This window comes from Lactuca serriola, chromosome 6, assembly GCF_051521515.1.
Source record: "Lactuca serriola cultivar US96UC23 chromosome 6, Lser_US96UC23_V15, whole genome shotgun sequence".
NCBI lineage: Eukaryota > Viridiplantae > Streptophyta > Magnoliopsida > Asterales > Asteraceae > Lactuca > Lactuca serriola.
In genome coordinates this window covers 146,228,768-146,250,790 of record NC_136413.1, presented here as the reverse complement: position 1 = coordinate 146,250,790, position 22,023 = coordinate 146,228,768, and positions in this window count along the sequence as shown.

Sequence of the window (22,023 nt, the reverse complement as noted above, 5' to 3'; positions counted from 1 at the left end):
TCTTCATGTGCATCATTTGTTTTAATAAAACGTAATTCTTAAAGCAAAATGAAACGGGCCAGTATTAAATATCATTACAAGTATTTTCATCATTATGTTTGAAATGAAACCAATATTAAATATCATTGATATTAAATTTATTTTTAATTTTATACTAAAAGCAAGATTTTTATAAAATCTTTCTTTTATTTAAAGAAAAAAGATACTATTATAAAATCTAGTTGTCGTAAGAAAATAAAAATTGTTTTGGTCTTGCTTGATGATTTAATATATAAATGATAATTTGGATATTTAATTAGTGGGTAAAACCTAATTATAGAAATCTATACAAATTTTGACAAATTATAGTAAGTTTAAACTTGTACGATTAACAATTAATAAGATGATAAAACAAAAGAACAGGTTTGAGACTTAGCATTGAAAACTATCAAAATAGTTTTTTTTTTAACTTTTTATTTGTTAGTCAAAACAAAATTGTAATAGACCATTGGTTCGTCGGTACGACAGTGAGCCAAGGCCCGATTCGTCAATCGACGAATCAATTTCACGTAACCTCACAAAGGGGAGAGAGATGATGACAATGCACCCTAAGTATTTGGTTTATTTTCAAAAATGAGTTTCCTCTTTTAGTGGAAACTAAATTTTAATGTACCAATGAGTACTTGATTTATTTATTTTTTTTCCAAAATAAGTTCTCTTTTGAAAACTCTTTTGTTTATTAGTCCAAAACAAAATTTGAATGGACCACTAATTACTTCATTTATTTTTTAAAACTCTTTTATTTATTAGTCAAAACAAAATTTTGATGTACCACTAAGTATCTAATTTATTTTTTCCAAAAAGAGTTTGTGATTGTTTGTTTGGGTCAATTAGGATTGTTCGGACTCAACATTGGTGTAACACTGCTACAGGCAATACGATTTTTGTGTTGGTGTATAGTAAAACATCAAATATGTTCTTATATTATTTATTTACAACAAATTTGGTGTTAACTTTTTTTTTGTATCCTCTGGTACAACTAAATACAAATTTGATTCTGGTGAACAGTACATTATATCAAATATGGTCTTATTGAGAAAAAGACAAATATAGTAATTCTTATTGGTTTTCAAAAAAAAAAAAAAAAAAAAAAAAAAAAAAAAAAAAAAAAGACCTACCGAATAGCCATAAAAATTGCAATTGTTTCCACTATGAGTTCAATTATAGTCCACTCTTCTTCTTAAATTTTTTATAGTCATTTGATTTTTTTAAAAAAACAATCCAAAAGAAGACTTAAAAAAGGAAACAATTGAGAAGAAGAGTGGTTATAATTGAACTCATAGTGGGCTTTAAGTATTGGTCACATTTTGCACATCATTTTTTTTTTTTTTATTTTAGATGTCATGTCATTCTCCACATCACACCATATCTATCACACCCATACCACCACTTTATTGTTTTTTTTTTTAAATTAAATGGCTATAAAAAAAGTTAATGAAATTAAATGAATAAACATGACTGGTTAATTGCCTTGTTTTTTCTTCGCTGTGTTTTGTCTTCTAAACATCTCATAACCAATGGCAAAAAGTGATGTTTTAGAAGCCTTAAGATGCCAAATAGGATCGATCTTCTACACCGAGGACCCATAACTGATAGTCAAAAACCTTATTGCTAAGACAATAGAGTTGTTTTATTATCTTCCCATAACTATTAATTATATTATCTGTATTATCCTTTTATTGCAGCCCGATTTTCTTGGTTATTTTGGTACTCTTTTAAACTTTTATTTATTTTTTGAAAAATTATTAAGGAGTTCGGTTATATTTGGATTTTTCTCTATATTATTTATTTATACAAAAATTAATATTAAACTTTATTAATGTACAATTTTGTATTTTAACTTTTATTTGTATGTCGTTTTTTAAAGATATATTATTCGTATAATGATACTTTATGCAAATTAGGAAAATATATATACAAAAGATACTCATTATATAAAAAATTTCATAACGGATCAGGTAGACCATTATATCTAGAAAAATATATATACATATAAATTTTTTATACATATCTTTTAGCAAATCTTTGTAACATAAAAACAAAGAAATAATGCAATGGAAATACTATAATATGTATCAGAGGTGGTCCCACTTACTGTACATGGTGGATTGGTGGCCGCAGCATATGCATATCTGCACCAAAAGGAGGTGAATTTGACCGGAGAAACATACCTCACACAAACTCATCATCAACAAGATCGTAGGGTACAGAGGAATTCCAGAAAACAGAAAAAGAAACAAGAGTGCGCCTACATTCCACCACCTGCAATTCTGCAAATACTTTTCTGCATCAAAGAGAAAAGAATCAAGGAGGAGTTTAAAAAGAAGATATCGAGAGAGAAAGCTGATTTTTTTACGAAATGATGGAATTGAAATCTGTAGTAAAGGGGGGTCGATTTGGCTATTTGGGTGATGGTTAGGGTTTATGAGGAAAGCTACACGAAATTGTTTTGGGAAACAGGAAGATCCATACTTGTTCTAAAAATTGAATTATGAATGTTTGCCTTTTTCAATAAATTGGCAAAATGAAATAAAATAAGAATACAATGGAATGTTTATTTATGAAAAATATATATAAATGTTAATTGTATTTTATCAAAGCAATTTGATTTTTTTATAAAACCATAATTAAAGTTTCATAATATCAAAACTGAAAAAAAAAATTGAATCAAAAACAACTTGAGTAGTTAAACTTCTTAATAAAATCGGAGTTGATAAATCAAACAAATTTGAAACTTATGTACTGATTTAATGAACATATCGATAAAAATCTATCGATTTAATATTTAAATTTCATGGAAATAGGTTTAATTATAAAAAAATAGAAGAAAGATTAATAATATTAATCAATTTGACTCGATACTAGAATGTGCTCGCTCAAAATCGCATCATGTTGATATTGGAAGGAAACTCAACTGAAATCAGAAAATCAAAAATAATGTTAGGATTGTTTTAATTTTCGAAAATGTAAAATCTAAAACAATGTAATTTTAGGCTTGAAAAAAAAATTTGATTATACATGCCTATAATCGAAGCGAACATAGTGTAATTTGATCTTCTTTGATCATGTATTTTTATTTTAGTAGTTTGGTTGAGCTTTTCTTAAGCTTGGGGGACTGGTGCGGTTTAGAACCGCGATTTTGCCACCTTGGCACATGAACACCGCCTCCCGGGTGCGGTTCAGACCGTAGTGTGGCACCTTTTGGCCGCACAATTTGAATGGTCCATCATCTTTTGACCGATTTAATGGTCTTTTTTTGAATTTTTTTTTATTTATTTATTTTTTAAACTGCCCCTATATATGCATATCATTTTTTTATGAAAGCCTCATTCAAATTTCTTAACTTTTTACCATTTTTTCTCAAATCTTCTCAAAATGTCTTCTTCCAAAAGGCTTACCAATGAAAAAAAATACCCACTAGAAACACCACAATCCCAATGTAGTAACTTGTATCAAAAAAATATATATACCATATATATAATCAGGTTATGTTAATAAAAGATGATTAATTCAAAATTAATGGGTTGATTAGAAGGGAATTATGAGGTATAATGTCTAGAAACCGTCATCCATGATTAAGCCTTAAATTCGAGCAACTGAGGGGATAGTAACTGATGAAACCTTAGGCAATATATAGAGCTCGAAATTTCTAGTGGAAATCCCACTGGAATTGCAAGAAACGATTGAGAATCGAGGAGGAAATCAAAGGAGGAAGTTCGTAAAGCATTTTTGGAGTTGTGCTCGAAATCAAGGTATAAACCTTCAATTTCAGCTCGTTATAATTGTTAGAGTATGTTTACAAGGTCGTTCTGTGTGTTTTGGTTCCACTTAGGGTCTCGATTCGGCTACAATACTAAGAATTGATGAGAATTTTTGAAGTGTTATTTTGAGTGCAATAAAATGTTAATTTAACTTAATTTGGATATGTTTTGGTATTTGATTCTGAAAATAAGTTGGTATGTAGTGGAGATAATGAATGGTAGATTTAATTATTCATTTGGTAGAATTTCAGAGCTTTATTGAATTTAAAAATGGCTGCAAATTGATTTTTTCGGGTAGAGAAGACAAGAAACTGGATCGGAGTTTTTGGGGTTGTACTCGTTTCTTGTGTTTTAAATAAATAATTTTGGGCTTCTAACAAAAGAGTGTTTTGGTCCACTAAGCAGGCGTTACCACTTCGATCCTAGTGTACATGTTGCACCATTATTATTATTATGTTTTCCCTCCTTGAAATGTGACGTCCACCCCACTGGCTTTTCTTTTAACTAAAACGGTTTTTACATAATTAGCACATATATTTTGATAAGTTGACGGATTTGATTTTTTTTAGAAAGACGTTGTACAACTGCTTTTCATATTTCATATGTAAACATAAGTTACGGTAATAGTCCCTGCAATATTAATAATTGGTTAGTATCCTTTAATAGTAGTTTTATTAGTTATTTCAAAACCACAAGTCTTGTTAATTTAAAGGTTTTTTTTATTATTTTGGTTTATTTTATTTATTTATTTTTGTTTGGCTTTTGAGTATTAACTTTAACGGTGAAACTTTAACTTCGAAAGAAGATATAATATTAGTTCTAAAGTTATTACGAATTTTGTAATTAACATAATTGGATTGTTATTGGTTGGCCGAACGAGATACGTGGATAGTGGGACTAAAACGAACACATAGGATGTTTTTCTAGGATTGAAGCCTTAGAAAATATGTTGGTTAAATGTAGGGTGCGGATAGCGTGACAAGCTTGGTTAAGACCTGCGCCAACAAGGTGAGTTTCGTGTGAATTTTGTGGTTGCTTGCATTAAAAGTTGATTCTAAATTATTTGCAATTATATGTTACTGTTGTTATTGCTATGAATATTTGTGTGAAATTTTGTGAATTATTTCATATAAAAGGGTGAAAATGGTGGGTGACATATAGGGAACAGGTGTATTTACACGGTCTTATTATTAGTCGTCGTACAGGGTGTTAGTACACGGCGGAGAGCTTACGCTCTGTTTATCTAGCCGTAAGCATATTTGTTGTGCCCGGCGGAGGGACTCGTTCCCTGGAATTGACAGTAGTTCTCTAATGTGTCATCAAGGGTGGAAATAAATGAAAAGATTTATATTGATAAATTGTTGCATTATTTTTATTTTATTGACGTCAATATGCATGAAAACCACGAACTCACTACGCCCTAGGCTTACCCATTAGAATCTTTAAATGCACGCAACCCAGGAAATAACGTAGCAAGCGGCAGCGGGAATGGAAAGGATAAAGTTCAGACTTGAAGAAGGCGACAAGTTTTGAGGAAGACGTAGCGCACCAAGTGTTTAATTAAATTTCTATTTGCTTCCGCTATTATTATTATTAATAATTACGTTAGTATTTGAATCTTGAATTTTGGAAGTTTTGGGACTATGTTAAGTTATTTTGGTATTTGAAATTTGGGGCTTTACAAGTTGGTATCAGAGAGTGGTTTAAGCAGATTAGTCGTTGTTTAAACGCCTAAGCTTAAACGGGAGGAGCGGTACATCGCCTAATCTGGAATGCGTCTCGTTTGTAGGTACTATGGATCATGGAAAGGCAATCGTCGATGGTGGGGTGTCAGTTGAGGGTACTAGTGGGTTACTTCCCCACGAGAAGTTGAAGGTCGAGTTAGAGCTCTCTGACTCGGAAGGCAATCTGGAACCAACGACCCCACTCAGCCTCTCTGAACGGGATGAAGAAGACGAGGATGTGGAATCCGGGGTGGAGCCCGAAGAAGATCCTGAGGAGGAGCCCGAAGAAGATCCTGAGGAGGAACCCGAAGAAGACCCTGAGGAGGAACCCGAGGGAAATCACGTGGAGTACCATGCGGAGCAAAGATACGAAACGTTCCATATGCCTTATGTGGAGTACACGCCAACTAGTCCTGGTACCTACTGGGAGCGACTTTATAAAGATGAAATGCCACAGGCACAGCTCGAGATTCACAGTTTGAAAAGAAAGATTGAAGAGATAGATGAACATAGGTCAAGGCTCGTACAGGAGAACCAAATAAGGGTTGATGCTGCTGAGAAAAGTAAACGCAAGATACGAAGGTTGGAACAGGAGGTGTCAGAGCTAAGGAAACCGACTATCACTAAGTTGTGGGAAGGGTTTGTGGCTTGGGCAAAACAAGCCAAGGCCACGACTTACGGATTCCTAGATAAGGTGGTTGGAAGAGAACCACCTCAGGCCGAGGTGTTGGTCATTCAAAGTGGTCCCGGAGATCGAAAAGCTAAAAAGATAAGGAAGTACTTGAAGGAGGGAAAGAGAATATTGAAATATGATGACATCATTTTTAAAAATTAGAAAGTAGGAGTGCAATGATTTGTCTTTTTTTTATTATTTCTCTTGGTTGTTGGCTTGAGTGACTTGATGTGAACAAGACGTATGCCTATTTTTGAAGTTTTAATAATTTGGCATAAAATTTATGTTTGTTATACTTATTGTGTTATAAACATAAATATGTAGTTGATATGTCTTCACGAAGGTCTGGGGGGTTCACTAGGGTCACTCCGGAGGAAGAGCGCATCCCAATTGGAGCTTATGTTAGAGCACCAGGAGATGTTCCAGAAACCCCACTGAACCCGAACGCTAGTCGTGGACGGGGCCAAGGAAGAGGTAGGGTTAGAGGAAGAGGCCGAGGTGCTGTTACAGCACCGATACCTGTACAATCGGCCCATGGTAGCTCTGGATCCCACCGCGGTCGAGGTCGAGGTCGTGGAAGGGGTCGTGCGGCAAACACGATCACTAGAGAGGAGTTGGCTGATGAGATTGCTCGAGCAATTCGAGACACCTTACCAGATGTAATTGCTCAGGCACGAGAAGCAATAATGGGTGAGTATGAAGGTAACTTGGGTGGAGGTGAAGAGGACTACGAGTACAGTACACCAAATATGAGTCGTGAACCAAGTATTGCACAACCCACAAGGCATCATGGCAACCACGATCGGCGGGGTTGTAGTTACAAGACGTTCATGAACTGCAAGCCACCCATTTTTAACGGAGAAATTGATCCCGTTTTGTCATCAACATGGATCATGGAGATTGAGGGAACATTCGATACTAGCAAGTGTGCGGATGAGGACAAGGTGATTTATGCTGCGACAATGCTAAAAGGGGAGGCAATACATTGGTGGGGCATGGTGAAGGAGGTTAGGGGGCGTGAGGCGGCCAAGAATATGTCATGGGATGAGTTCCTAAGAATTTTTAAAGAAAAGTTTTGCCCTCGTACAGCGGTCAAACAGTTGGAGGAAGAATTTTTAAGGTTGGAGCAGGGGAATATGACTGTGAGGGAGTACACCACAAAGTTCACGGAGAAGGCTAGGTTTGCCGAATTTTACGTATCTACGGAAGAAAGAAGGGTGGAACGCTATATTTGGGGATTGAGAACAGCTATCCGTGAATTTGTGCAAATTCAGAAACCGGGTACTTTCCAGTCTGCTGTTGATGCTGCAGAAGGTCGCGAACGTGAGAAGAATCGTCAAGGTGAAGACAGGGCTTTGGGGAAAAGAAAATGGGAGGGTACAAATAATGATTCGAAGAAAGGCAAGACTTCAGGGCAAGAACGTAAGGTTGATCAAAGCTCTGGAGTAAAGCAATGTCCGAAATGTAACCGTTATCATAAGGGGGAGTGTAACATGAATCAGAAAGTTTGCTACAAGTGTGGTAAGCCAGGGCACATAGCTACGGAATGTAAGACAGGAAGGGTATGTTACGGGTGTGGTTCCCCTAACCACATTAAGTCGTAATGTCCCCAGGATAAAGGTAACAACAATCAAGGCAGGATAACAGACAATCGGTCGACGGATAAAAAGGCTGACACTGGTATTCTGCTGCGATAGAGATCTGCTAGTCACAATCAGAGAGATGTGTTAGAGCCATTAGCATGGCCTAGACTGATCTAGCACGCCAGCCTATCCTGGCACGCTCCTGCCAGCCCTGCCTGGCGTTCCCTTGCCAGCCTTGTTGTGGACTCCCTTGCCAGCCTTGTTGGGGACTCTCCCGTCGGCCCGGCTTGGCGCTCCCTTTCCAGCCTTGCTGGGTACTCTCCCGCCGGCCTTGCCTGGCGCTCCCTTGACAGCCTTGTTGGGGACTCTCCTGCCAGACCGGCCTAGCGCTCCCTTGACAGTCTTTCCTGGTGCGCGCCCGCCAGCCTTGCCTGGGGCGCACCCGCCAGTCCCGCCCGGCGCCTCCGGGCGGCCTTGCCAAACTCCTTGCTAGTTGGGCCTGAATTGGGCTCGCCCAAGGGCTGACCTAATTCCCCTTGACCTAATTGTCCCCTATATAATGAACAATACCTCCTCCATGGAGGGGGGGCTTCCCCATGGCTCAGCCGCCACTATACTCCGGCCAGGTGGCTCAGCCACCACACACCACCAACACCAAGATGGTTCCCTCCAAATATGGAGGACCATCTTAGATCTATCAGTTGATCTAACTTGATCGTCGGAGTCCGCTCCCGGGGCACAGTCCCTGGGACGGCTCTAACGCATCTCTCCGATTGTGACTAGCAGATCTCTGCCGCAACAGAAGACCAGAAGAGCCGCCGAAGGTCCATGTCGCATCATTTGGCGCCATCCCGGATTCGAGCAAGTAGTAAAAGCCTCAGTGGGTCTCAAAATCGTTTTTGCTCAGATCTGATGTGTTTTCATCTAAGGATTGATCAGGTCTGTTCATTTCTACACTCCTTAGTTTAGATCCGTTTGGATCTTGGCAAAGATCTATCCAGATCTAATTAGCTATGTTTCAAATTTTTTTGATCAGATGCACTTTTTGTTCAAGATCTATAGATGTACTTCATTTTTAGCTCAGATCTAAAAGATCTGGACGTTTTTTGTTCACTTAATCACCTCTCAAGTTCAAAAACACCAACTGATGACGTGCCTAGGGCAACACGGCAGAAGCACGATCCGGGCACGCCAACCGGGCCCAGCCCAGCAGGCTTAGCGTCCGCTGGCGCCCCCGGGAGCGAAATGCACAGGCAAAAGGCTCGCGCACACCAACCGGGCCCAGCCCAGCATGCTTAGCGTCCGCTGGCGCCCCCGGGAGCGGAATGCACAGGCGAAAGGCTCGCGCCCGCCAAGGGACGCTCCCAGCTCCGAGACAAAAGATATGGTCAGGAGACAAGCAGGAGGATCAGGCCATTACCACCAGAGCCAATAAAAGCGCTCTAACTGTTGAAGGCGCATGACTCTCCAATCAGCGCCCCTGATCCTGTCTCCCCAAAAAGTGATCTTGTCTGGTACGGATCAGGCAAGGGAGCTAGGTATAAAAGGATACACTCTCAGACCTACGAGGTAAGCTCTTTGTACTCTCTAAGAGCGCACACCCAAAGATCCTAAACACTCTCTAAGTTGACCGTCAGAGCGTTCTTCCGGGAACTCCTTCTGGAAAGCGGCTGACGGCCTCTTTTTTTTGTGATCTTGCAGAGGCAACCGAGAATCCAAGTGAACAATATCAATCAAGCCAAGCCAAGGTCGCATCATTTGGCGCCATCCGTGGGTGAGATTAAGAACACAAACTAAAAGCACGAAAATGACAAGTGAATGGTGTCCAACGGCAGTCAGGGACAACAGGCTAGTCCTAAACGTCCCATGGCAGCGTTGGACGAAACACCACCGTCTATAGCGGTCAGTTGGGCCACTACAGGCGAAGGAAGCTCAACGGTAACCACTGAAGGTGTCCCACAACCGCCAGTTCACCAGCCAAGAACAACTCTGGTGGGGCCATTTCCAACAACGTCCTTTCAGATGCCACCGTTCTTTATGCTGCCATTGCAACAAACACAACCGGCTCACTCAGCAATGCTTCCACCAGGCCACATTTTCAACATCCCACCGTCGTTTACAGCGACACCGTCGTATCAGGTGACGAGCGGACAGAGTTCAATGCTTTCAATGCCACCGTTGGCGCAAACCATGATAGCTCATATGCCACCTGTCTATTCGTTGGCCGACACATGGACCGGACCAACCATCACCGCCAACAGTAACTTACAGCAAACAACAATGGTTAGCCCTATGACCCCTATACACCCTTTCCCCTCCAGTTACTCCCTCCAACTACCATTTCAGCCGTACCCCTTTTACGGACCAAGCCCTGGCTATCACACGCTGCCACCATATGGCTTAAACACACAATACCAGCAGTCGGGAGCGTCCACCATCCCAGGCCACAATTGCCTTTCTCGTAGTGTGGCGTCTCCGTTTGTCAAAGAATTGTTGGACTACGAAATACCAAACACAGCAAAACTACCGACGCTCAAGACATATAACAGAACCACTGACCCGGATAGCCACATCGACACATATGAATGGACAATGACATCATTAAAGCTTGATGAGAGGTTTTGGTTCACGTATTTCCCAACTACACTTGATGGCATCGTCGGCACATGGTTCAAGACGCTACGACCGGGCAGCATTTCCAATTTTGCCCAGCTTAAATATATTTTTCTCACCAACTTTATGCAATTATGCAAGTACAAGGGAAACTCTCATTCAATCATAAGTTGTAAGCAAAAGGAGGGTGAAACTGTACGGGAATACTTCTCAAGGTTCATAAACGCCACGTTAGACGTACCGGGGCATGATGAGGGGCTCATAGTTGGCGCCTTCACGTGGGGTCTTTTGCCAGGCCCTTTATCGCAAAAACTCATGGGAAAGAAGCCTCTAACACTGGCCGAATTGAAGGAAAGGGTGGAACGATATTTGAGACAGGAGGATGGAGAAGCAGCAAATCAGGCCTACTTGAATGCCATAACTGCCAGGCACCACAACCCGGGTCACATGGATTTCCGAGGGGGAAGTAGGCACTACGGCCAAGCGAGAAGACCACAGGCTTGGTTCCAACCGTTTGCCAAGGATGACAAGCGTGGCCATCACCCGGAGGTGTACACAGTGTCGGAGAAGCAGCAGCCAGCCAAATCGCTAAAGAACCGGTACTGTGAGTACCACAAAAGTAAGACGCATGATACAACTAATTGTTCGGTATTAAAAAAAGAAATGGAAGAGAAGCAGCTTAAAGGGGACCTGGTGGAAATAGCGCAAAGCTTACGTGCCAAATTTGATGCAGAAAACGCTAAAAACACATCTCACGAAGGGGTCCAGCCTAAGGATATATTCATGATACGGAGTAAGAGAAGCAGAGGAGTGCAATAAAGGGGGCAAGGGACCACCAGAACCTCGATACGTACGCTCACATTCTCTGTTCAAGACCCTCATCCGGAGGGATGGAGGGGCGATGACCCGCTAGTAATCCAAGCCTCCATCAGGGATGTAACCATACACAGGGTCTACGTTGAGACGAGAATTTCTACGGATATCATCTATGAGCACTGTTCATAGCTTCTCCCAGACCGCTGGAAAAACAACCTACGGCCCACGACGGGGAGGCTGGTCGAATTCACCGGCCATAGTCTATGGCCGCTAGGCACAATTCACCTTCCCTTGACCATAACCATCCACGATAAGTAGCAAAAGAAAACCTCCCTGATTGACTTTGTGGTCATTCGGCATGCGGCGGAACACAATATCATCCTGGGGAGATCAGCTCTCTTAAAGCTAGGGGCGGTTCCATCAACCATGCATGGAGTCAGGAAGTTCGACACTCCAACGGGCGCAGGCACGGTACTGGCCACTCCACCTAAAGAATTGCAATTCTTTACAATCATGAAACCAGTAGAGATAACTAAATAGGCCAAGATGCTGAGACATGACCCCACAAAAGGAAATGAGGTGATCAACGAGAAACACCCTGACCAGCCAGTCAATATTAGATGCGATCTCCCGAGTCACATAAGAAGAGCGTTGGTCGACTTGGTCAAGCGGTATAAGCAAGTGTTTGCATGGACCCCCACGGACATGGTGGGGGTAGAAAGGAAAGTCATTGAGCACAAACTTGTAATTAAACCAGGAGCAAAGGAGGTTAAGCAAAAGAAGAGGGTCCAGGGTGGGGACCGTAATAAGGCAATCAACGCCGAGGTGGCCAAACTAGCGGAAGCTATAATAGTAAGGGAAGCAATATTCCCGACGTGAATCACCAACCCAGTTATGGTCCGCAAGCAAGATGGATCATGTCGAATGTGCATAGTCTTTTCTGACTTAAACAAAGCATGCCTTAAAGACTGTTACCCCCTCCCGGAAATTGACCAGAAGGTAGAGTCATTGCAAGGATTCAGGATGAAGTGTTTTTTAGATGTATATAAAGGGTATCATCAGATATTGATGAGTAAAGAGGACGAGGAAAAAACGGCTTTTTACACGGACCATGACACTTTCTGTTACACCAAGATGCCTTTCGGTCTAAAGAATGCAGGGGCTACGTACCAGCGCCTGGTCGACTCAATCTTCGCCAAACAAATTGGGAGAAACATTGAGGTGTATGTGGACGATATGGTGATCAAGAGTCCACACGAAGACAAGATGTTACAAGACATCGAGGAGACTTTTCGAACCCTGGAGAGGGTAAAGATGAAGCTAAACCTGGCCAAATGCACGTTTGGGGTAGAAAAGGGGCAGTTCTTGGGGTACTATGTCACCAAGCAGGGAATCCAGCCCAGCCCGACCAAGGTGGACAAGTTTATCGAAACGCCAACCCCAGGCACCCTCAGGGACGCACATGGTCTAAACAAGAAGCTTACAACTCTGAGCAGGTTCATCTTGAAATCCGCTGACAAGGCTATGCCGTTGTTCCACACGTTAAAAGGCTGCATCAAGAAGAGCAACTTCCAGTGGACGAACGAAGCAGAAGTAGCGCTCTAGAAAATCAAGGAGGCATTACACAAGTTACCCACGCTGGCCAGTCCCGTCCCGGGGGAGACGTTGCAAATGTATCTTTCGACCTCAAATGAAGCGATATCCTCAGTATTGACTGTAGAAAGGGAAGGAGAACAGAGACCGGTATACTTTGTAAGCAAGGCACTACAAGGGCCAGAACTCAACTACCCCACCCTGGAAAAGTTAGTCCTGGCACTCATCTATGCGGCATGGCGACTTAGGCGGTATTTTCAAGCACATCAGATCGAGGTGCTAACAAACTGCCCCATCAAACAAATATTGCTTAAGCCAGAGACGTCGGGCCGGCTAGCGAAATTGGCAATCGAATTAGGAGAGCATGACATAATTTACCGCCCGAGGAAAGTGTTAAGGGACAAGCGTTGGCCGACTTCCTGCTAGAAATCTCAGACGAAGGGGGCCCTATTAAGGAGAAAGTGTGGGCAGTTGAAGGAGCTCCGGCCGACAATAGTTCGTGGACACTATATACGGACGGAGCATCCAGCAGGGAAGGCTCGGGGGCGGGGCTAATCTTGACTAGCCCAGAGGGGGAAGAAGTGACTTACGCCCTCCGTTTTGATTTTCACACATCAAACAATGAAGCGGAGTACGACGCTCTGCTCGCAGGATTGCGACTAGCCAAGCAAATGGGCTGTAACGACCCTAACTGACTCAAGGCTAGCAACGAACCAGGTCAATGGAAGTTTCGAGGTAAGAGATCAGAGAATGGGAAGGTATGTGAAGATGGTGAAACAACTAGTCGAATCGTGCAAGCAGTTCACAATTAAGCAGATACCTAGAAGCGAAAATAAGAGTGCGGATGCTTTAAGCAAATTGGCATCTACGTGCTTCGACCACCTATCGAAGAAAGTCTTGGTAGAGGTACTTCGAGAAAAAAGTATAGATGAACGGCTGGTGAATGCCCTAACGACCACTGGACCTACGTGGATGACACCATTCAGGGAATACCTACAAAGGGGGGTGTTGTCGGACGATCACGGCGAGGCCAGGAAGATACGTATAAAAGCGCCCTCATATGCATTAATAAATGGAGAATTATACAGGAAAGGGTTCACAACGCCATGCTGAAGTGTGTAGACCAAGCCAAAGGGAGAGAGATGCTACAGGAAGCACACGCAGTCCAGGTGGGTGCACAAGAGGGGGCACGGGCCTTAACAGGCAAAGTACTGCGAATGGGTGTATATTGGCCCACAATACAGCAAGACGCGCTAGAGATAGCCAGGAGATGTAGGGAATGCCATTCTTATGCTCCAGTCCAATCAAACCCCCCAGCACCATTGCATAACATATCTAGCCCGTGGCCGTTCTACCAATGGGGTATAGATACAGTGGGCCCATTCCCGGAAGCACCAGGGAAGCTGAAATACATGGTGGTGGTTGTAGATTATTTCACAAAATGGATTGAAGCGGAGCCGTTAGCGTGCATCTCACGGAGACACATGATAAAGTTCGTATGGAAGAATATTATACAAGGTTTGGGACGCCCAAAGTACTCATCAGTGACAATAGCGTACAGTTTTCCAAGAACCCATTCAAGGAGTGGTGCGCCACCAAAGGGATAAATCAACGATTCACATCAGTAGCACACCCACAAGAGAACGAACATACGGAGGTGTCCAATCGAACTATCGTGAATGGGATCAAGAAAAGGTTGGGCAAAGAAAAAGGGAACTGGGCGGAGGAGATACCGATAGTGCTATGGTGATACAGGACCACACCGCAAACGAGCATGCAAGAAATCTCATTTAGCTTGACGTACGGGACAGAAGCTATGCTCCCCATGGAGTTAACGGTGAGTACACTAAGGGTGGCTAGCACGGATGAAGAAAGCAATGCACGGGACCTGAGGATAAACCTGGATATCCTAGAAGAAAAACGCAAAAAATCATAAATGCAACAGGCTGCATACAAGCATGCAACGGAAAGGTATTATAACCAAAGGGTAAAGGAGAAAGCGTTCAAAGTGGGTGAGTATGTTCTAAGGAAAAACGAAGCGAGCCGAGCCCAACCCCAAGGCAAACTAGGTCCAACGTGGGAAGGCCCTTACAAAGTCACGGAAGCAAATTGGAATGGTGCATATGTCTTGGAAACGATGGAAGGAAGGCAAATTCCAAGAACGTGGAACGCCAGGAACTTGAAAAAGTTTTTCTTTTGAAAAGAAAGAAGTGTAATCCCAATCGACCAATATGTTGCTTAGTGCGGCACATCCCAAGTACTTAGTGTACACAAGTCCATGCTTAGTGACATGAGTCTCATACTTAGTTTATTTGTAGTCCATGGTTAATGTAATGGGATTATTCAAATGCTAATCTTTAATACTTAGTGTGTTAACTCTTAACGATTGAAAATGTTCATGTAGAGATCCATTCGTTGGTTACTAAGAGCACCCAGTACCGATACTTAGCGTGTCGGCAATGACATAAGCGAAGCAGAACGCCTAGCGCATCAGAGCGCTATGTTTTTTTTTCAAAACAAAAAAGAAAAAGAAAAAGAGAGTAAGCAACAGACAAGTAATGCTTAGAGTGCATGATTACACACATAAAACAGTGAATATTGTTCAAAAGTCCATACGTTATACAAACTAAAGGCATCATATGGCCACCAAAAGAAACATGCAAGATAGAAACTGAAACATGCATATAAATTTTCCATGCCCCAAGAGGGGTAGCACATGATGCCGGAGCATCTTCAACAGCATCATCCTCATCACATGCGACTTCATTTCCCACAAAAGCCACTTCACCTTCACCACGATCTCCATCACCACTCTCATTACCCCCTCCAGCATCAACCTCAGCCACCTGCACAATATCATGACCCATTGCACTCTCCGAACTACCCTCTGAACCACCAAAAGAGCATAATTCCCGGAGACCCCCAACACCCAGTTCACCTAGACCCAACAAGGATGCATGATCCATAATTCCATACTAGTAAAAGACAACAAAGCATCCTTCACACTAACCAATGGATAGACAGAAGCAACATCAACACCGACATCTCCACCACCAGCACCAGCAGAAGTTTTCTGAACATACTCAATCCCGACCATAAAAGCAGGATGTGGGATGAGACTTGTCGTGTTAGTAAAGTCCGAATGCTCAATCAATTTTTCAACAATGTGAACAACACCAATGTGCACCAGCCAATCCAAGTCTCGACGGGAAGCATCCAAATCCGATTGCAACGACGAAATAAGCTTATCACGATCAGTAGCATCGCGCTCAAGACTTTCCACCTGGATCATCAAACCTTCATTCACTTGAGTCAAGGAGTCGACCTTAGCTTCCAAAACGGCTATAGTTTCGTCAAGGACGGTTTTATTAGAGGATAGCAATTCACACTTTTTCTCAGACAAACGGAGGTCCTCGCCAAGCTTGCCAAGGCGACGTTCCAGCCCCGTCACGTGTGACTCACAAGTAGCGTGGACGACCTCCATCTCGCCAAGGGCATGAACAAGTCGGGAACCCGCGACAAGGTAAAACATGGCCTGCGCAGCAGCATAGGCCATGTTATGAGCAAGGGCAGGATTACCCATAGCCTCCATATCGCTAACGACAGCTGAAGGAAAACCATGGCGGGAAAATTCCAAAGCGTTGCCAAAAACAGAGAGACGGGAATCATTGCGAAGATCCCAGGAAGGTACAAAAACAGGAGACTCAGTAGAGTTGTCCCCAGAAACACCACCCAAAGGAACTGAAACTTGCCCAGGGCCGCTAGAACCTTTAACCGGGGAGAACTTCGGGGAAACCAATGGAACACCTGGAACAGGAATAGAGGAGAAGGTAGGAGCAACGGGCTGTTCAGTCGCCATGTTGATCCCTTCGGACTGTTGCGTGTCGTCATCAGGGATCACGACCACACCGGCCGGTGTGGAAGTCATAGAACTCAGCAGACGAGAGAAGTTGCACCGGGTATGAACTCTCTTGGAAGCGGTAGGCGCGCCAGTAACCGGCTCACCCATGGCTAAGACAACTTTTCTCTTCGCTTGCATTCGCTGGGCATCCGTGATAATCCTTTCTTTGCTGTCTTCGCTACCCTCCACGGAGGAGGAGCAAGTGGTGCCAAGGGGCATGACAACAGAGATTGGGCGGGCGTGTAAAGGATCCTCCTCCGATGCTGACGAACCTACAGGAGGGGCGGAAGAGGCAGCAGTTAAGGCAAGCTGATCCATTTGGCGAGGTGGAGGAAGCTGATCAGCTAGATCCACCCCACGATACTCTAACTTGCCCTGATAACGCTTCCGTAACACCTCATCCATGGACAAGGAAGATTCAACACCTAGAGATATCATAACAAAGAATACCAGTCATATAGTAGTAACAAGGGGGAGAAGGGAAAAAGAGGGGCGCAACACTCACCGTCAACGACGGAGAAAAACACCGCCATTTTGCCATGACGCCTCCAAGAAGGGCTCATCCCCACACCAGAAAGCAAAGCCTTAGAATAATCCTCAGGGGACACTTGCACACACTTCAGGTAATCAACGACACTTTGGTTGTGAGGGAAGAGCTTGGGGATGGTATTGGCAAAAGCATTTGCACAATATCGGCCGCTTCCGACAAACTCCTAGTTTACCCATAGCCACTTGTCCTGCCAGTTCTTAGGGGTCCACCCGTCGAGAACTAAGGCGTGCCCCCCTCGTCGGACCGAAAATGTGCACTTATCTCCAGTGACGCAGAATCAGAAGAAAAACTTGAAAATGAAGTAATTCGGAAGATACTCGTTGGCCCTGCAGATCATCTCAAATGCAACCACTTTGTTGACTGCATTGGGGATTAGCAGCAGAAGACTGCAACCGTCTTTCTGGAAGACCTCCTCTTGAAAATCAGTCAAAGGAAAACGGATGCCATCATCTAGGGTTTTCAAGTAAACCCCAATCTTGCCAGGGGGAGGGGATGAGATACTAGAACCAGGTGCAGGAAACTCTACACCTTCCAGAGAAGATAAGCCATATGTGACCTCTAGTTGACGATACTCAGTGGCGGAAGGGAGGATACCGGGAAGGTTTTCCATGAGAAAGGAAGAAAGAAGAAGACAAACCAGAAAAGAGGAAGACGAAGAGAGAAAGAGGAAAAGATAAAGATAAAACGGCTTAAATTTCCTTACAAAGAAAAGGAAGAGGCGGGACATTTAAATGCCTGACACGATGACGTTACTGCCAGTCATCATGCGCAGTCACGTCGCCATTAAAGACGGAACGACGGGTAAAGAAAAACCAACACACGTAAGCTAGCTAAGTCCAGAACGTCGTAAATAGCGCTGCAACGCTACGGCTACTAGACTGGGGGAGCTGATGACGTGGCTAGGGCAACACGGCAGAAGCACGAGTCGGGCATGCCAACCGGGCCCAACCCAGCAGGCTTAGCGTCCGCTGGTGCCCCTGGGAGCGGAATGCATAGGCGAAAGGCTCGCGCACACCAACTGGGCCCAGCCCAGCAGGCTTAGCGTCTGCTAGCACCCCCGGGAGCGGAATGCACAGGCGAAAGGCTCGCGCCCGCCAAGGGACGCTCCCATCTCCAAGACAAAAGATACGGTCAGGAGACAAGTAGGAGGATCAAGCCATTACCATCAGAGCCAATAAGAGCGCCCTAACGGTTGAAGGCGCATGACTCTCTAATCAGCGCCCCTGATCCTGTCTCCCCAAAAAGCAATCTAGTCTGGTACGGATCAGGCAAGGGAGCTAGGTATAAAAGGATACGCTCTCAGACCTACGAGGTAAGCTCTCTGGAATCTCTAAGAACACACACCCAAAGATCCTAAACACTCTCTAACTTGACCGTCGGAGCGTTCTTCCGGGAGCTCCTCCTGGAAAGCGGCTGACGACCTCCTTTCTTTGTGATCTTGCAGAGGCAGCCGAGAATCCAAGTGAACAATATCAATCGAGCCAAGCCAAGGTCGCATCACCAACTCAGACCCGTTTTTACTTGTATTTTCGGGCAGAGAAGAGGTTCTTAGGAGCTCTTCTCCATCTTTGTTCATATTTTGGTGTTTTATCCAAGTAACTTGAGGGTTGAAGAACTTTTTGGTTACTTTATTCTCAGTTTATGTTATGGAGAAATCATCTTCATTTTATGGTTTCTTTGCAAAACTCTTTCAAAACTGTCTATTTTCTTTAAAAGCTTAGAAAATGAGACAAAAAATTTCAGATCTGTTTGTTTCTTACATTTTGATAGCTTGTAGAGCAAGTTGTAGAGAAAAAAGGTTTTATGAGAAGAAAACCTCATCAGATCCGTTTGGCCTTTGCCAAGATCTGTTTAAGATCCATTTGGTTCTTGCCAAGATCTTTTCAGATCTGTCTTAGCATCATTTTCTCTTTCAAACATTCTCCAAGATTGCAAAAACCTTATCAAATGTGTTTTCATCTAAGCTTGGTGGTTTAATCAGCAAAGGAGAAAGAAAATAACTTTTATGAGTTTTTTATTTCATTTCAACACACACATTACCAGAAAATTGTTCTTTAGATTGAACCTTTTTCATCATCTGAAAAGTTGTTTGTAAACAAAGCTTTGATGCTTGTACATTTCATACAAACTTCAAAAAAAACTTGCTAAATCCCGTTTTTTATTTATATCTTGGGGTTTCTTCAGTGAGGTTGAGAAGATCGGCGAACCCTCCGGCTCCAAAGAAGCCACCCCAACAACTACCATCGCTTCCAGCAACGTCGAACGACCGAAATAGCTCCAAAGACCACAAGTGTAGCAGAGGGCTCCATCGCTACTCCACCATTGTCGACCAATATATCAGCAAGGGGGAACCGAGCCTCACGTGACTCTTCTTTTTCGTTAGTCCGACGACAACCGGTGCAACCAGGCACCACCGCTCCTTCACCACAGTTCCCTTATTTGTCGTTGCTCCAGCCACCACCTACAAGTTACGAGTCCCAATGAGGAACCAAACCCACCGGACCTTAAACCGACGACCGAGCAAATCAGTCTTCCCTCCCCTGGTTGACGAGTATCTGACGCAGAACCACCTGACACCGCCGATGACTCCATAACTCCGATATCTCTCTACAGTCGGCTATTCGCTAATCATCGGTCCTTTTTTTCTCCTTTGTGGCACCCTTGGGATGGATCGTTAGAGCAAGAAGGCGAGGCGACTGTAAGATGAAAGCAAAAGGAAGCAGCCCCAGACTTGACACCCACAGGCATCCAACAACGCGTACACAAAAAAAAGAAAGAATTTGAGCTTAAAGCGCCATAAACCCTAACAGACTGCATTCGTATGTGGGCTATAATATATGATTTGGGCTTCCCATATATTTTGGCATTTGGGCTGCCTAAAAAACAATTAAATGGCCCAATTTTGGCAAGAATAAATTGGCTGTCAACACTAAAGTGATATGTTTACGCTCAACAAACTTGTTTCTGGAAAATTCGTTATTCGCCGTGACCCAGGCCTGGACCACTCAACATTTTCAAAAAAAAAAAGAGCAATAAGAAAGAAGGAAGTTTAAAAAAAAAGGATTTTGGGCTAACGAATCGGCATTTGGGCTCATTTAAATGGGTTGCTGCCATTTTATTTTATTTTGGGCTTCTCCCATGTTGGACCATTTGGACTATCTTAACAATTAAATAAGTCGCTCTCGCAAGACAAAAATCAATAATGTAATACTCGCACAACGCAAGCTTCGCTCAACAGAATGTGTTGCGACTCGAACTCTAGCAACAATTTCAAGAGAAAGGGGGGGGGGGGGGGGGAGAAGAGTAGTGCATTATTGCTACTACTACTCGTGAAGCACTTCGAAATAACCTTCAGCATCTGTGTTGCCTGGCTATCAACAATCATCTTGACCAAGCTCCAGGAAGTCTCGCTGCTCAGTCCGAAGCAACCGCGTTGCCCGCATCTCAACAATCACACATCCTGGCCATAAGCAGCCATACGACCCAACTCAGCATCCGCAAAGCCTGGTCACCAGCAGCTACGTTGTCTGCCTCCCAGAAGCTACGCTGTCTGCCTCCCAGCAGTTGCGTCACCCAACTCTCAGCGGTCGCGCTACCCAGCTCTTTTTGGCCCGCTTGAATCACCTAGATCTTTCTAGTAGTTGTTTTGCTTAGTTTTCAACAGCTATGCATCCATCGTTCCCACTCTTCACATCCTCTCAGAAGGGGGGGTAGGGTTGGTACGACACTATGTAGGAGTGATTTTTATTCCCAAGGGGAAGAGCTAAAGTACATGAAGAACATATACTATGCACGCCAGTATATTCCCAAGACGACATTAGTATTCCGGGCTGAAAGAGAGGTATCGTGGTCCAACTCTCGGTAGTCTTGCTGCCCAGCTCTCAATAGTCGTGTTGCTCACTTTTCGCTAGCAGCTCGCTACCCAGCCCTCAACGGCCCTGCTGACCAATTCCTGACAGCAGTTTCGTTGCGCACCTCCTAACAGCAACTACACTATCAAGCTCTAAGTAGCACTGCCACATAGCTCTCCATAAACAGCCAAGACACCGAGGCATCAATTATTAGTACGACTAGCGATGCAGCAAAGCATCAGGTACCATTCCGCTCTAACCCAAACTGATCACACGAGTTAGACACATAGGTTGTAGGGTGTTACGCCTAATCACGCGAGGTTCAGTACCCTCGCCTTGAGTCGCCTGGGCTCCTAGCCCGACTTCATTATAGTGGCAAGCTCCGCATGCGAGGTTCAGTACCCTCGCCTCGAGTCGCCTAGCTTCTCAGCCCGACTCCATTACAGCGGCAAGCTCCGCATGCGAGTTTCAGTACCCTGGCCTTGAGTCGCCTGGACTCCCAGCCCGACTTCATTATAGCGGCAAGCTCCGCATGTGAGGTTCAGTACCCTCGCCTTGAGTCGCCTAGCTTCTCAACCCGACTCCATTACGCGACAAGCTCCGCATGCAAGGTTCAGTAGTCTCGCCTCGAGTCGCCTGGCTTCTCAGCCCGAATCCATTACAGCGGCAAGCTTTGCATGCGAGGTTCAGTACCCTCGCCCCGAGTCACCTGGCTTCTTAGCTCGACTCCATTACAGTGGCAAGCTCCGCATGCAAGGTTGAGCACCCTTACCTTGAGTCGCCTGACTTCTCAGCTCGACTCCATTAAAGGCATGCTCCACCAACGACGCTCAATGGCTCACAACCTTTGGCTATATGAATCAACGCGATGCTTTCCCGCGTGATGTGCTTACGATTACTGGCAGCCAAGCCCGATCCA